This window comes from Melozone crissalis, unplaced genomic scaffold (genome assembly GCF_028551555.1).
Source record: "Melozone crissalis strain CALT ecotype California unplaced genomic scaffold, PUWL_Pcris_2 ptg000090l_1, whole genome shotgun sequence".
Classification (NCBI taxonomy): domain Eukaryota; kingdom Metazoa; phylum Chordata; class Aves; order Passeriformes; family Passerellidae; genus Melozone; species Melozone crissalis.
In genome coordinates, this window is record NW_026535867.1 from 5,980,077 (window position 1) to 5,997,953 (window position 17,877).

Genomic DNA, 17,877 nt, shown 5'->3' on the forward strand with positions numbered 1-17,877 from the left:
CTCAGATTAAGTATTAACACTACATGTTCTTTTGAACATTTTAATGAAGTTCAAAATAAATCTTGCATTTCCAATAAGTTGCCAAGTACTGCAGGGAAGAAAAAGTCCAAAAGCAAGTGTAAGATTAAAATTGTTGCTGAAGCTAGTACATGTTAGTAATTAAAAAAGACAGTTGGTTGCCTTTTTCATTTCCCTTTTTTTAAGCTTAAGAACCCACTCCTGCTGTGCAGAGTTAGAAGTCCATCCTGCTTCTTTTGTCATCAGTACTTTTGCATGCACATAAAGACACAGATTTAACTGTTTGAGGTTACTGGAGAAGCACACAAAGCTACAGGGCCCCAGATGTACAAGGATGAAGTGCCTTATAAGCAATAATTTCTTTATATCCTTGTCATATAAAACTAAGCCTGCTTAAGACAATGAAGTAAGATAATTGATTTATGTGCTGACCTCTATTTATTATCTGCAACCTTACTGGGTTTTTTTTTGGGGGGGGGGGGGGGGTTTATATGCATTTAGTTTGGGGTTTTTTTTATCTTGAATGTAGATCTCTATAGAGGACAAACCTCAAAGATTGATAACAAATGCAGTTTCTCATAAAGCCCTTCTCCCTTCAACTATCCTGACTAAAATAGGTTGAATTAATTTTCTGTTTTCCTAATTATTTTTCTGTTATTTCAATTCCATCCCCAAAGAGATACAAAGACAAAGAAAAATTAGATTCTGCTGTGTTATTTAAGTGTGTAACTGCTATTGAACAGTGGCAAACAAAGTGGTCTGAGCAAGTGTGTATAAAAAAGTAGGATTAATAGTGGTAGGCTTTTAAAAGATCAAAACTTGACAAGACAAAATTGGTTATTTGACAGTTACAGAATTGGCAATTAAAAAGAACACAGTAAGTATCCCATTTCTGAAGACAGGAACATGCACTGCTGTTTGATTAAAGCTGGCTTGTAGACTTTATACTTCATTCAGCCCTTGCCACTTTGTATAGAAAGGTCCACAAAAGAAATAGCTGTCCACTGAAGTTTGAAGGGTGAAGCAAGAAGACGGAAGAAAAATTGTTTACAGTGAAACAAGAGGTCATTTGAAGCTTAGTGGTTCTGTTGTGAAACAAAATGAAGTTAAATATCAGGAACAAATTAGCAGACAAGGTCTTTCTTACCATGCTGTGTTCACAGGGGTCTTAGGATGAGGGAAGAGATGAGGATCTGACTCCATGTTTCAGAAGGCTTGATTTATTATTTTATGATATATATTCCATTAAAACTATACTAAAAGAATAGAAGAAAGGATTTTATCAGAAGGCTAGCTAAGAATAGAAAAGGAAAGAATGATAACAAGGGCTTGTGTCTCAGACAGAGAGTCCAAGCCAGCTGACTGTGATTGGCCACTAACTAGAAACAACCAACATGGCCCAATCACAGATGCACCTGTTGCATTCCACAGCAACAGATAATCATTATTTACATGTTGTTCCTGAGGCCTGTCAGCTTCTCAGGAGGAAAAATCCTAAGGAAAGGATTTTTCATAAAAGATGTCTGTGACAGTAAATAATTTTTCTTTCTATAAAGATGGCAATTGTTTGCTTATAGCATAGAATTATTCTGGTTATTTTATGCTGTGATGGCACATCACAAGCTTTATCTGATTTGCTTTTTGCCTTTCTCCCTGGTGTGAATTTACTGGTGTGCTGAGCTGTGGATTATATTGTCCAAAGGAGCCCATATTGATGTTCCAGTGCTATGCTTTATTTCTTCATTAGTTCTAAATCATCTTTCTTCTTCTTCTTCTTCTCCATTCCTGTAGATATAGTAGACATCCACTACAACATCTTTGTTTCCTAGCCACCTAATCCTGGCCCAGAGATGTGCACATCATCACCCACTGTAGGGGTGTGCATCACCTCTCCCTCCCGTGACCTGAGGTGTGACAGCTCCACCTGCCCTGCCCTGCCTGTCCCTCCTGAGCAGCCTGGGGTTCTTCAAACCAGAACTCCAGTCCTGGCACTTAAGCTTGGTGCGTGTCCTGGTTTAGGGCAAATTTGGTAGAGAATCTCCAAAGGGGCCCTTCCAGAAAGCAAACCCACACGGCCCCTACCCCAACCGGTTCGGGAAGGATTCCTTGGAGAGAAGTGGAAAGAACCTGTTTATTTAACAGGCACAATACCCCCTAGCACACAAAATGAACAATATCAGATGACACCACTCTGACAAAGATGACAAATTCAGAAAGTCTCTCTTGGGCGTGGTCGCTCTGTTCTCAGTCCCTCCGGCGCTGGGGCAGCTGCTGCCCAGAGTAGGCCCCGCTAGGCCACAGGGTGCAAACTCTCGGTGTTCCCAGGCCCCAGTCCGGAGCAGGTTAGAGATGGTCAAAAAAAAGGAGAAATAGTCCAGGAAGAAATTTGGACTATTTAGCTAAAGTAGCTAAGGAACAGAAGCAAAAGCAAGCAAAAGCGAAGCAGAAGCAAGAGTGAGAGAGCAAAGCGAAAAACAAAAGCCAAAAAAGCAAAAGCAGCACCAGGTACTGCCCTGTCTCTGTGTCCCACCAGGCTGATAAGAAAAACCCAAACAAAACTTTCACTCTTCAGAGCCAGTCTTAAAGGCACAGAACATAATATCCAGCATAAACAGAACACATGAATGGGGATACAAGAGTCATAACATCACCCTAGGACAGTGGGAAAAAACAGAAACCAAGAACAAAATAGCTCTGCCTATCTCAGAGATAGCTCTGTGCTTGAGAACTCATTAAGGTAGAAATTATTTTCTTTCTCAGTTTTGTTTCCTTAGGAAATTATTGGAAAATCACTGAGCAAAGAGACTTAAGGACATCTTCACTGCAATTTATCAGGAAAAAACAAGCTAACTAACTAAAACCCCCAACAACACCCATTCATATTTGTGCTTGCATCTTTCTGAAAGGAATTTTTCTTTTTTTGGCGAGACAGAGATAGCCAAACTTCTCTCCATGGGTAGTTGCAGGAAGGCAGGCTGGTGAAATGGAAGTGTTATTTTGTTATTTTTCTGATGTAACATCCTCAGTGGCCTTCATTTACTGTTTTTATAAATTCCAGAAAACTTTATTAATGACTAATGATTGCTGTGACCCCAACATGATGCTGGTTTTATCATTAAATATTTCAAATTCAGATCTCTGTTATAGGGACAAGTAACTTCAGTGACAATTTACATATTAGTAGGAATTTTAACTTTTTTTTAATCACGGGTGAAAGAAATCTCACTAATGAAACAAATCAGTGTCTCTTGTTGTTTATTTGGTTTGTAGAAGAAGAAAAGTTGAAAAAATTAAACATTTCTAAAACATTCTTCAGATTTTTTTTCAGAGATTATTGTTAAAGAAAATCTGAATTGTTTCCTCTCCTGATACCTTGAGAGGCTACCTAGAACAGAGGCTAGACAGGGTTAAAGGAATAAAGTAGATAATTATTAAAAGGCCTTCAAAGGATACACCTTGGGCAGCACAAGAGCCCAGCCATGGTTCCACCCAAGATGGACCCAAGATGGACTCCACGTCAAATGTTTTCACAATTTGATAAATTTTTGTTCCTTTACATGTTGGGGTTAATTGTCCAAATCAGCTTTAGGTCATGAAGTCCCATCCTCACAGATTGCTCTCCTCAGTTCTCCATTGTTTGTACTTTTTGGGCCTGAAGCTGCAATGGTGTCCTTGGTTCTCAGGCTGGCAAAGGATTGTTTTGTCTGACTAAACCGTGAAGAGAACTTGCTAACACTTCATATGAAGCTCAGGGTCACACACTAAGGCAGCACAGAATCTAGAAAATATGAAAGCTACCACTTAAGACATCACTCCAAGTCGGTCATTCATAAAAGGTTCCTATTTTTTTCTGGATCGGCTTTTCAAGTGAAACTCCGAGAACGGTGGTTTCCAGGTTTGAGGTACCCCAAGAGTCAGTTAAAAAGAATTTTTAGTAATTTCCCTCACTTCCTTTTGGCTTCTATTTTGTGTTGGGTTTTTGATCTTTTTTCTAATATCCTAGCAATCAGTAATAACTTCAAATTCCTTCAAGTCTCAGCTTGTAAAAAAAAAGTAGAAGTAATTTTAATTAACTTTTTAAAAGAAAGATTTGTATGAATCTTGGCTTTTTATGTAGGGTATAACTGAGCCATTGACTTGCTAGCTGTCAGGGTGCTCTTTGTAATTTTCAGAAAGGAACTAAAAGAAAAATGCCTTAGGTTAATTCCAACTCAAAGGGAATTTCAGAAGTCTAGATTTTTCTTGAAACAAAGTTGCTGAGGTTTTACCAGTCGTTGCCAGAAATCATTCTGATACTGTAATGCAGCATTCCAATAGCTGTATATATTCCCCCATGACTTTTAGGAAATGCAGTCACATAAAAATGTTGACATTAAATAGCTGAGAAATGGTTTTTAGACTAATTATACTCTTTAAATAAAGATGACATCAAAGTCAGATTATACAGAACAATAAATGTACAGGAGACTAAAGAGTTTATTATCCCTGTTTTGAGAGGACCTGCAATGGAATTTATAGAAGTCTATTTTCTATTTTAAAGGAATTAGACGCAAGACTTTTCTGGGTTATCCAGGGATAAAAGAGATTGCCTTGGTTTAAGCTGGCATTGCCCTGCAGGAGACCTGAAGGATGACTTGCACAGGTCCTGATGGTGTTCTCCTCTGTAATAGGCAGCCTGCAGCTGCACATCCAGGGAGAGCTCAAGTTTTGGAATTACTACAAAGGTAGAATGAGACATACTGCAATAGCAGGCAGAGTACTGCCTCTCTTCTAAAGGAAGCCTTTTGTGTCGGGTGGAGTTTGTCAGAGAGATTTAGTCCCTGAGGGGACTGTTCCTTTGAACAGCAGGGAAAAGTTGTTCCGTCCAGTTTCACAGTTCCTCCAAAGAGCTCTCTTTTTGCTACAGGAGCTTGGCTTGACTGTTTAGTGCCCATCAAACATTTTCCTTCCTGCTCATGTATCCTTTTGAGCAGACACTTAATCCTTCTGATTTGATAGTTTTCACAACAGAGATTAAAGCAGCACTGATTGACAGAAAGCTAATCCTGGACAATGGTTACTTTTCTTTCCCTGAGTTTGGGATGCTGTCTTCAGGTCTTAGGGATCACCTACTGCTGCTGGTAAATCAGTGCAGGCTGTGCTTCAAAGCTCACATCCCATCTGCATAGAGCTTGGTGTTGTGCTGAACAGACTGTGTGTCTGATTCTTGGAATTAACTGTGACAGCAAGATCATTTTGGCAGATGGTTGCTGTGGCATGTGTATAGGTATATTTGAAGGATGATGGTGTTATTTTATTTCCTAATGATCATACCTTTGCTTATGAAAAAGCCTTTTCTTTTGCTTGTTTTGGTTTGTTGTTCTTTTGCTTGGTTTTTTTTTTTTTTTTTAATATGCAAATATATGAATTGTAAAGTCATTCCTTGGTTGTTCTTTCTTTTTTCATTTCCTTTAATCTAAGATAACTTCTGCATACCAAGCATGTCCTTTGGCAAGTAAATGAATGTACAAAGAGGAAATGTAAAATGTTTGCCATATTTCCTTTTTCATCAGCTCCTAAAGTTTCCTCCTACAGACTATTTTATTTCATTTTGTTTCTTATAAGGCTGCATTCCCTTGAGATGTTGTTTAAGCAGCAACTCATGTCTGTCCTCACTTGCGTGTGCCCTGGGCAAACAGATGCAATTGCTGAATAACAGGCATCAGAACTCTGAGTGTCAGTGTTTGCTTTTCAGGCTTGCAGCAAGATTGCAAAGGGAACACAAGGCTCCACTGGGAAACTGAGCATCAGTATTTCATTTAGTGGTACAGTTAGATTATGAAGCACTGTGTGTGAAATGGTATTTTTTTTCTGAAAACTCACTGATGCGGAAAGGGAATTCTGAATTTTCTACACTGCCAAGTCCAATGTATAGAAGTTATTTGAAGATTACAGACAAATTCTCAAATTTGAATTTCAGATCAAGCTCTTTTTTTTTTTCTTAATTTTATAAAAAGTGCCTTGGTAAAGGAGGTGAGATAAATAAGAAAGAAGAAAGTTGCCTTTTCCAGGAAGCTCCTCTCTTATGATGTTGGTCAGTCATGAATTTTCTCATGGTTAAGAGAGGAAGGTAAGCTTTTCTGTACAGACAGAGGTTTTTGTACTAATGTTAATGAGCTGAATTTCAGTTTAACACAATAGGCATTTCAGATTAAGACAGTGTATCTGAAAGGAAGTTTTAATCTCAATGAGACCAACCACAGAATGAGTACATGATGCAGATGCATTATTATCTCTTGTTCAGTGAGTATTTACTGAATAGTGACATTACTGTCACTTATGAATAGGTCTATGCCATGAGAATTCTTTCTACACAACATTGATTATATGTCAAATAGGTGTAGATAGAAGATAATAAGTGGCTTTACACTGAATAGTGTAACAGTCACTATTGCTGTGAGTGCCTTGAGGAATATTGCATTCATTCTTTTTCAGCCATAGTTTGCCTAATTTCATCTATTAAACCTCTGGGATTTCTTATGCTCATTCCACTGGATATGAATCTACTTCTGGGATATAAGTTATATTTTTACCTAGACTCACTCTGTGACTCTTCCCTCACCTCTAGCTGGAATTTCTGTTATTAGGAATTCATATGCAGATATCAGCATATAATTGTTATAGGAATTATTTTACATCACTTCCAATAAGATAGAAAATGTGGTTTTTTTCAAAGATTCAAAACATATCATGGGTCTCTTCTTTTGTGCTTAGCTTTCTGGGTTTAAAATCCATACACAGGTCTTTTTTAATTCTCTCATGAAAGAAATAATGACACTTCAAAGAGGATTACAGGAAAAAAGAGATCTTATTTCCATAGAGAGCATGTAACTTCTGGGTTTGTTTCTATGAGCAAACTGTACTCCCTGACACAAAGGTAGAAACTATCCCTCTGTGATCACTCACATATTACACAGCAATTCAGGTACCCCTGTTATAATTTCCTCACGTTTTTCTTCATTCACTTTTTTTAGGTATGAAAGTAATTTGAATATGTGGGTATTAAAATTTGCAGAGTTTTCTAAAAATCTGAACATGACATAGTTCAATTGACAGCTTTGTGAGAACAGTAATCACTGTGAATGCAATATAAAGAAAGTTACAAAGTTGCTTTATATGCACAGTAGAAATAGTTGGTGTTAATGTCAAGGGAATGCAAAGCAGAGTGTTTTTCTAAAAGTGATGCTTCTTGCTCTGAGCTTGATACACACAAACTGAGGACTAACTAGTGTGTGTATTGGGTTTATGTGGCCAGGTTTTGGGGGCAGGGGAGTTACAGGGTGGCTTCCATAAGGGTTGATTTAGATTGGAGATAAGGAAGAATCTTTTACAATGATGGTGTTAAAACACAGGGAAAGGTTGCCCTGAGGGTTACTGGAAGCTCCATGGAAATATTCAGGGTGAGGCTTAACAGGGCTCTGAGCATCCTCCTGTGGTTAAAAAAATACCCATGCTCAAGGGTTGGACTAGATGGTCTCGAAAGGTCTCTTCCAACCCATGCCATTTTATGATTTTATGAAAGAGTGGGAGGAAGATGTTTTAAGAGCCGAACTTATGTCTTATTATCCTAATCTGATTTGACTGATAATAAATTAAACTAATTTTCCCTTGCCAAGTCTGTTTTACTCAAGATGGTAACAGGTGAGTGATCTCTCCCTGTCCTTACCTTCATGAGCCTTTTGTTTTATCTTCTCCCCCACATCCAGCTGAGGAGGCACCTGGCATCCAGAAAGGGTCAACCCATCACAGTGTGCATGAGCAAGATGTATTTTTTTCAGAATTGAATTAAGTATGGAGCTTGTTTGTTTTTTAATAGTGTGTATTGGTTTTGTTCTGATTGAATCTGAAGAGATGGGAGGACCATTTTCAGATGACAGCAGTTCTGTTTAAACTGAATTTATCCTGTTTCTCCTGCCTCCTGTTAGCAGGATTCATACAAATCAGGTGGTGTTGGTATCTTTGGGTGTGTCACACAAATGCCATTCAGAAGCCATTTGTATACACAGTTGCTGCAAAAGCTACTGGAGGTAAAACAGTTATGGCAAGCCTGGTTTCCACAATAAGTGTCTTTTCCATTTAATTTTCGTTTTCATTAAAATAAAACTTTGTGTCTTGAGAAGGAGTTAGCATTTATTATGAACAATAAACTGACAGTCAGTTCTTTTCTGTTGCAATCTGATATGTTGTTTTTGACAGTGTCAGTTCTGAGATTGCCCGTGGTACTATGCAGTGTTCTTCAGTGCATCTTTTAGCTTTGGGTGGTATAATTAATGTGGCTGGACTGCATGTTTGAGAAGTCTTCAGCTTTCTGAGCTGCTTGAGCTCTGCTTCCAAGTCTATTCCTGAATTTTATGAATATGTGAGACCTTAGGTTATTTTATGAACTGTTTTCTGAAGGAATGTCTCTCAGCCATGTGTTTGTGTCACATTTAGTGTATCATTGAGACCAATGAAAAAAACACATCCAAAACTTCTGGATATTAGAGTGACTTTGATGTGATCAGCAGTGAGGTCAAGTACTTGCAGTGTCCTGTGTCAGCAATTTATAAAGTGTTTGATTGTAATCTTGACCAAAGAGCCATAAAAGCAATTCCAGGGTATAAACCTGGGACTGGATGGAATACTTTGGAGTGACAGTAGGTGAAGAGGCATATTTGATCTCTACAGAACCCTAAGTAGGAGCATATGAATTTCCCTCAGTATTTAAGATCTGCCTGATACAGTGATTTACTGACAAGAGTGAATTCTGTCTTCTGAGAGCATATCTAAGGCCTGAGTTCCTATTTAAGTTTAAAGAGAAGGAGTCTGATTCCAGATGAGAAGGATGGTGGGTTTTTTGTTTGTTTGTTAGTTTAATTTCATATATATTTGCTCTATTACCTCCATTACTGTATGCTCACTTCTGTTCCTTCGTTACTACCAAGTATACTTTAAGTTTAAAAGTGTTCATTTCGCCTTTCTTACCTTCTTGCCTTTGGGTCTTGGAGCTGGTTTTCTTATCTGGATCTAGATGAAAACACTTAAATGACCTGGCCAGTATGACTTCTGAATTAAAATAATTTAATTTTATTATTATTATGGTGGATTTGAGATACTCAGTGATTTAAATAAATTGGTTTTTTTTAAATTTCAAACTGAAAAACATGAACAGAAGTTAGTTTTCACCCCCAAGTAACCTGTCTCCTAAAAAATATGTTGAGATACAAGTTTATCTCATGTCAGAATTTGCTGGTGATATCATTATTTTTTTCAGCGATATTGCCATTTTAACCTGATTCTGTATTTACTGTGGGAGTACATGCATCTTGCTAGCAAATGCAAGAAAATACCAAATAATTATTTTCAGAATGTAAATCTTATTCAGAGACCCCTTGATACAGGAGTTCTGTTCCGTTTTGCTTTTGAATTCTGGCTGCAGCAAAACATGGTTAGACTGCCACAGAGAGAACAATCAATATGATAGTTAAAGTTGTTATTTTGAAGGATATTGTTAAAAATTAATTCTTCTTTCAGGCTCTGAACTTTTGCCAGTTATTTGCTTATTTCAACACAGTCAACATACATTATTAAAGCACCTAAAATAAATCATGCAGAACATGATTCTGGTGTGGTTCAGCTTATTGAGAAAAACATAAAGAGCTATGGAACTTCTTAGAGCTGAAAACTAATGAGGATGGACCTTTCTGTCAAATTCCTCTCCAGTACAGCAGCAGTTGGAATGCTTGAGCACCTCAGAGGGGAGGGTAGCAACAGCAAGGCAAAAATTTAATTCATTTAGTTCATTTTGCCCATTTAAATTCAGCTGTTGAGTTTGGGGTACTGACACAGTACAGGTTTAAAGGTGGAAGCTCTGGTGTTGTGGTCAGAGTGGGTGTGAGCAGGGTGAGGATTTGGGGTTTCAGGGCCCAGAAGGGGAGGTGGCATCCCCTTCCCCACAGGACCCAGCAGCTGGTGGCATCTCCTCTCTGCAGCCACCCTGGTCCTGGTCCTGACATCTCCTCCTCTTGCTGTGCCAGCCCTCTTGGGGCTGCTCTGCAGGGGTGCCTGAGCCTTGGTGCATTTAGAGGGGAGTCCGTTTCCAGAGAAAGAGGCCACAAGTGAGAGCTTTGGCCTGTTGGCTTCTCACTGAGTGTTTAAACATGTGAGGTGCCTCTCACACTGAGCAGGATTGCAGTTAAAACATCAGCAGTGAGATAAAACCAACTTTCCTCGTGGCAGTTTAAACCCAGCTTGTGTTAATGAGTAAACCAACCAACACTTGGTGCATTCTGTTTTGCTGTGACAGGAACAGCCAACACCAATTGTTGAAGTGACTTTGATAACACTTGACTGCTGCGCAGCAGCTTTCTCTCTGGGGTAACTTTACTGGCATCTCTTGCTCAAAGCCTAGAAGTCAGAAGATCCTGAGGCCACACTAGCATGACCTGGATTTCCATTGAAAATCAAGATGAAGTGTACTTTTCCCAAGTGCCTGCCCTTCCTGGCCCTTCCTCAGCACACCTCCAGCAGGGAGGATTTGACACGAGTAGTGCAGAAGCACTGGAGCTTTTCCCACATTGTCTCTTGCATAATGCCCACCAATTCACCTGTTCTTGATTAAGAACAGTTAATTGCAGTGGATCTTGCATGCTCATAGAGAACAACTGAAACGGTATAAATTCCTAACTGAAACCTAATCACCTATAGAACAATAAAAACTCCTTCTAAAAGGAGTCCTAAAACCATAATAGTTATTGTTCTGCTTGATCCAGTTTTAATAATGTGTAACATATGAGGCCTCTGGTTTCTGCTTTTTGTTTTGGATTGTACTCTTTAAAAAATATTTTATGTTTCTTTGGTTAATTGAGAATCAAGTTATGAAACTGGTGTACCAATTCTTTTTCTCCAGACAACAACATTACCAACAGAATCTTTAAATGTCAGGATATGTTTTTAAAAAGAAAAGAAGATTGCAAAAATTATTTGTAACAGAAGAAATTAGGATAATGCTTCAAACAGAAATAATTTCTTTTAAGTATAAAATGCCTTCAATTTTTGTTTTAAAAGGATCTGAAAGAGGATTGTATATGTTCATGTATTTCGGGAAGGATGAATGTATATATGAGTATCATAGGTGCTAAAACATGAGATACCTTATTGTTACATGTTGGTATATGGTGAAGCAAATATTTCTTTATGTACAAAACTTTTTTCTTATAGAAAAGGTAATTTATAATAAGCAGATATCAAATATTTTTCACTGTTTGGTTGGTAAAGGAAGACAAAAAACCTGTCCTTTTGTCTTTCATAAGATTTTTTTCCTCCAGACCTAGAGACAGTTTTGTATTTCAGCCTTTCCAGTGTGTTGTAAAAGGAAATCGGTATTAATTAGAAGTACTGGAATGTCAGCAGAACTAAGAGAGGTAAATGGTAAATACTCTGCAAACTATGCAACAGGACTGTAGGACCTTGCATGAGTAACTAAGTGGAAGTAAATGTTCCTGTAGAGGAGGATGCTCTTTGTGCTTTACTGTTTGACCTCTGGAAAGAGAGGAGAGGAAAAATTAGACATACTGAAAGTAACAGGATAATTATTTTGCTGCAGTAATGTTGCCAAAAGATTGACAGGGTGAGTGTGCTGACAGCATGTGAGATGGAGTGGGGTCAGACATTCATTGCAGTACAGGGGTTGGGACGAGCATATTTGGTGGGAGCAGACCTCCTAAAACCCAGAAAACTGCTGGTTTGTAATGGTTCAGCTTTCAGAAAATGGTGTGTATGATTCTCTGCACACTTATGCTGTTCCCTCCTACTCACTCTAATCTCAAATACAGATTTCAAAGGCAGATAGCTGAGCCCATTCTTAGACATCTCAGTAGAGGTGGCTGATTTTCTGACACATAGAACACTTGCAACTCCTACTTGAAAAATGTGCTTTGTTTGCCTTGTTGGATTGGCTTGCCTGAAAGAGAGTACAGGCTATGTTAGTAAAATACATATTTATATTTTACATCACATAGTAAAAGTTCTTCATTTCTGTGGCTACAAGGAATTTTTCTTCATTAGTGTAACCTCAGACTAACACGATGTTTCTTTCTATTTAGGGTTTCCATCCTATATATAATGACAGGAAAAGGAGACAGTGAAAATAATAATATCCATTGAAGTCAGTATTATCAGAATAGGATATATTTCTCTAGAAAAGGATCAAATCCTAAATGAAACTATAAGTGCAGAAAGATTTGTTTCTTTAAACATGTGTTTCTTTATTTTATATATTTATTCATATTTTCATTACATGTAAATGAAAGCAGGAGTTTTATCAGTCTTCAAAAAACATATCCAAGAAGTCCAGAAATTCCTTCCAAACACATGACCTTAGTTAATAATTGAATACAAATTAATTATTAGAAGTCTCAAAAAATTGATTATTTTGCTATGATCAAGGGAGAAATATAAGACCTTGTGCTATGGGCAAAACATCAGGTTTGTGAATAAATATCTGCACACTAGAGACAAGTATATGTTCAAGTTATTGGGTTAGTGCTCTTAAACAGTTACTCTTCCAAGGCTGAGGCAGCCCAATGTAATTGAAATCAAGAAGCCCACACTGCATTTGCATTTACTGTCAGCAAGAGATTGCTGCATCCTTAGATGCACCATGAAGTCTCTTGAAATCTGAATGTAACCTAAATTGAAGGCTCTTTTGCCTGTTTATAAAAATAATATTTTCTGAAAACAGGGCCCAACTTGTTAAAGAAAGCTTTTTTTGATCTTCTGTTAGATGGAAGTAGCATTTGAATATGAAGCTTGGTTACATCTTTATTCTGGGACTTGTAGAATTTTAAACCCTATCAATGATAGATGCAACTTACACAGATTGCTTTCTGTAGGGCAGTTATACTTTTGGCTTCCATTCATCAGCATTTGATTCTCTTCTAGAGGACTAGCTCTTACCCTTTTTTATCTTGAAAAATGTGTTGGGAAACCAGAAATGCCTTAATTATATTCATAAGCTTATCTTCACAATGGAAAGGACCTTTTTATCATTCTTTTTAATCAAGTCATTAGCATGAAACTCAGAGATGTAATCATACCAGACTGGAATTGGGGTCATGCCATAGGCTAGCTGAATAGGAGGCTTCTTGGCATGGTGATGTATAGCTATTTCACAACAATGCTTTTAACTCAGTAAGTCTGCCTTTTAATTATATTTTAAATCTCATTTGAGAAGTTTTTATCATTATGTAAATTGTTCAGTGAATGGTCTCATTCTAAAGACTCAATAAAAGTTTTGCTTATGGACTGGGAGAGAAAATTACTTAAGAGCTTGATGGGGAAATGGGGAGCATCAAAAAAGGGGAAAAAAACAAAAAGCAAAAAACAAATCCAACAACCAGTTTTTACAAGAACTGTGGCATTTAAAAGAGAGAACTTCCAAGGGACCAGAAATGCTTCACTGGTTTGTTCCATCATTAATCTAAATCATAGCATCTTCAGATACAAATGTTCTCCTTCAAAAAAGTATAAATTTGCTTCTGTTCCAATGGCAACAACCACTGGTTGCTGGTTGCTGTAAAGCCTAGTGCAAACTGCCTTCTGTGGCCAAAAACAAAAGAAACAGCACCTTGCACTGAATCTATCACTCAGCTGCTTAAAATGTATTTGATTTGCTGTACCCTTAATTCAACATCTCCAGAACTGTAACACTCACAAAACCATCCCTCTGCCTAAGCCATGATCCTGAGAGTGGTGCCATGAGCATGGATTTCTGTGCCTCCAAAGGCTGCTGGATTGTGCCAGGGCATTGAAAAAATGTCACAAACTCTCTAAACACTCACACAGAGTTTATGCTTTAAGCAGAATCAGAAATTTAGAGGAGTTTAGATGTAATTAAATAAAATCAGGTAGGATAGTTAATTTGAAATCCAATTGCTCAACTGCTAAGATGTGCTTTACAGAGCTGCAAATAGAGGAGAACTTGGGTCATTTAATTTCTTTAAATTATTGCATACTGAATTTTTCTACCTTGTATAAATGTTTTGTCATCAGCACTGCATTGATTTCTATGTTTTCCATGACTAATCTATAGTCCAAGAAATAGAACGAATTCCTTCTTCCTAGTGCTTCATTTTACTTCTAGACTATCAATCCCTCTCTAGTGTATTGCCAAAATACTGGCAGATTTTGATATGTGTCATGTCCTTTATATGTCATGTCTATATATTACATGTGGGATATGAAGGATATTGACACTGATTAATTGTTTCTCAATCTCAAACCACATTGAATTCTTGCAGGACTGTCTATGCTGGGTGGAAGCTGACAGAGCTTTGAGTGCTTTGGATTTCACAGCAACAGCTCAGCTGTGCTTAGAAGGGCTCTGTGTGAAATAAAACCTGTGTAGCTACAGGTGAATTTCTTCTGCCTACCAGAGGAATTAGGGCATGAGGAGCTGTACTTCCATGGAGAATGGGAGCAGGAATTCCAAGGGGGAACAACTGAATTGACCAAGTGAGAAATATACCCATCCCCTACCTTTCTGGCAGCATTGGGTGTGCTCACCACCTTAATGTACTTCTCTGAAATCATTTGTGGTGGCCACAAGAGCTCAGAAAAAAAGTGAAACAGCCAGAGCAACTTTCCTCACCCTGTTTTGCCAACAAGATTTTTTTCCTCAAGGCAAAATGCATTTCATCTCTCTATCACCCTAGTTCTGTGTCTTAGTTGCACACTTATTCTACAGAATAAAATAATGTAAATACACATTTTTAAATGTGTAGAAACCTTTAATACATGTTCAGTTTTTAAAAACAAATATTATGGTGCCTTTTGTCATCTAAGTTCATCTTAATAAAGCAGACTTCCCTCAGCCCATAATGAAGCTGCAGTTCTTTCCAGGCAGTTCAGCTCACTCTAAGAAGGAGCTTGTGATCAAAAAGATGCTTTTCATTTTGCTCTCTGCTCTTTTTAAGAGCTGATAGCCAATCTTTTTTCAGCACAGTCTCAGTAGTAACAACTACAGCAAAAATGCAGCATCCACTCCAACTGTAACTCAGTAGAATTATACCAGGATTGATTTTTTTATCCTCTGTAGTCTTTTCATGTGTTTGAACACATTGGAAAATATGAAAGCGAAATAAATAATATATGTCTATAGTGTATATGCTATACTTCTTGGTATGACATGTAATGACAGCATGCTTTTGCAAATACTTTAGCAATTTTTGAGATTAAATAGCTCTTCCTGCTTTACTGTTGTCAAGAAAAAGAATAATTATGTTTTTAAAACATGGATTTATTTATTTCAGAAAACAAATAAAAGGTGTATAGATCTTTTTCTTATATGGTCTCTGCTTCTCTTGGGATCTGTAAGTGTCACAAAGAAAGGCACTGAATGCACCAACCTAAATGGAGAAAATATCACTATTGTTGTCTGGCTTCTTTGTCAGTGTAGGCTTCCTGCATAGCTGCAGTAAACTGCTTTTGGGAGCATTAGAAGCAGTGCAGAATACACAAGTAATTTAGAATAAGGAAAACTCTCTCTTGACTATTAAGCTTTTGATAAGAATACTTCACTTTTAATGTTCATTGTCCACCTAACCATCCAGATGTTTTGGGATACTATGTGGTATTCTGAAAAATAAAAAGGATGGCGTTTGCTTTTATTTTCAGAATGATGCATGTCTCTGGAGAAAGAAATAAAATGTGCAGACTATAAGACACATTTTCTAAACACAAGAAAAACGTGGAAAGGTTTTTTCCCTTCAATTTGTCTTATATATTGCTATGAGCGTATGTGTGGTAAAACACCAAGAGGGCATAGATTTGACAGCTTCCTATTGTGAACAGTTATTCAACATATTCCATGCACATGTTCTTGCCAAGGAAAAGGAACAAGTTTGTAAGTTTGGTGTTTCCATCACTACCCTGAAAACTAAGAACTTGAGAAACAGGTAGTGCATGCAATTCTTTTGTCCAATAATAGATTTATTTCTTATTAAATGTAGGAGGACCTTAGAACTATACAGACATTAATAGTTAACTTTTTTCTGTGAACTTTATCCTTTCTTACAGGTTGTTTCAGCTTTTTCCATCAGTATTATTATACTTAACCTAGTTTAAGTAATATCTCAAAATATATACATTGAAGGAAAGAAATTTGGTAATAAGCTATTCTTCATTCAAGTAAAAAAAAAAATTAAGTTGGAAGTTGAAGCTAGCAACATTCAGACTTGAAATAAAATACAAATTTTCAAGTTAGGACAGTCATACCTGGAATATTGTACATTTTTATGTACCTTAATAATACTGTTTAAAAAAATATAGATTGCCTGAACAACAATAAATAAATGCAATATTTATAGTACACTTGCATTCTTCAGAGTTACCTCTGATGTACATGAAACTCATTTCTAAGTACTTTGCTGCTTGAATGACAACAGATAAGTAAAATAGTTGGAGAAGGATTCTTACTCTGTATCAAAGATGTTGCTGGCCCACCTTAAAACTTCCCCAAATATTATGCTAGTCATTGCTAGTCATTGTGAAAGGTATCCAGTTAAGGACATTTGGAACAGCAGTAGGTGAACAAGGGCAATCTACTCATCATTCAGTGCAGCTAACATTGCACTTAAAATATCAAATAAAACCAATTCAATTAAGAACACACCAAGTAGACAGATTGTGTGGTCCCCTCTTTAAAAGTCATTCTTCTGAAGAAAATTACAACAAATTTCCATTGGGGACTCTCTGTGATGCTCAGTTAGTGCTGGGTCTTGTTCTCAAATGCCATAAATCATTTCCTCTGCCCCACTTTAGCACTCTCATTTCAGGCAGCAAGAAACCACCACCAGAAATCTTAGTGCTCCAGCATCCTAGGAGAAAATGTGGAGCTTTATTCACAATTCAGTATTTCTTGTGTCTTTGTGTGCTTCTTTGTTTGAAAGTAAAAGTACTTTTGTGCAAACGTGGCTGCATATAAAGTATATGTACGCTCATTCATGTACATGTTGGAATTAATATTATTATTATTTTTATTCCATTTAATGACCTTGATTCAACCACTGTTCTCTGCAAATGAATCTGACCTTGTGGAGCTGCAGCATGCAAACGTCTTGGGGAAGGGCAGCCAGCACACAAAGGCTGCATTGAGTGTGTGGGCAGGCAGGAATGCTGGTACCAGGCAGCTCTCTAAAGAATGTTCTTTTGGCAGAAACAGCCATGCTAAAAATGAGGGGGAAAAAATGAATTCAAAATTTCGAGCTGGCCTGCGGTTCCGAGGCGATAAGAAAAGTTGGCTGTTCAACATGAGCTGCCAGTTGCATATTCTGGGTCCTTGCTATTCTCAGGCCCTCCTACAGCCCCAACCAGTGTTTTGATACAGCACAAAGTGGCTGTTTATTGCTATTGACTGCTGGGGCCTGTGCTCCAAAATGCATTATGTCAACAGAATGTGAGTGAACTTGGCATTTTAAAGCCTGACTGCTGCAGACTCCTAGATTCCTTGGAATTGCCATGCAGCAGGACCAGTGTTGCAGTCCCCAGCTCAAACTGAAAATGTTGCACAGGAAGACGTATCATGTGCAGGTCAGATTTACCTGAGACCCTGAGCATTTTGTGGTTCTTTGCTTTTTCACATCAGCACAATTAATATATCTTGTCTTTGCTGTCTATCAAAGGCTACACCTTTGGCTCTCTAAATTTTGTTCAGTATGTTCTGTGTGGGGAAAAAAGGTCATATTCAATGCAAATGGCCTTCATGTGGAAGGGAAACATGTCTTTGTATACAGAACATGATACTGCTGTAAAAGGAGTAATGAAAACCTGTGCTCTGTGCTG

The 17,877-nt window shown here is 37.6% G+C and overlaps 1 protein-coding gene across 6 annotated transcripts in view; it reads left to right on the top strand.

Moving 5' to 3' along the window:
• The window catches only part of DMD (dystrophin), a 1,043,683-nt gene that overhangs the window by 829,826 nt on the left and 195,980 nt on the right, over positions 1-17,877 (top strand). The window lies entirely within an intron of this gene.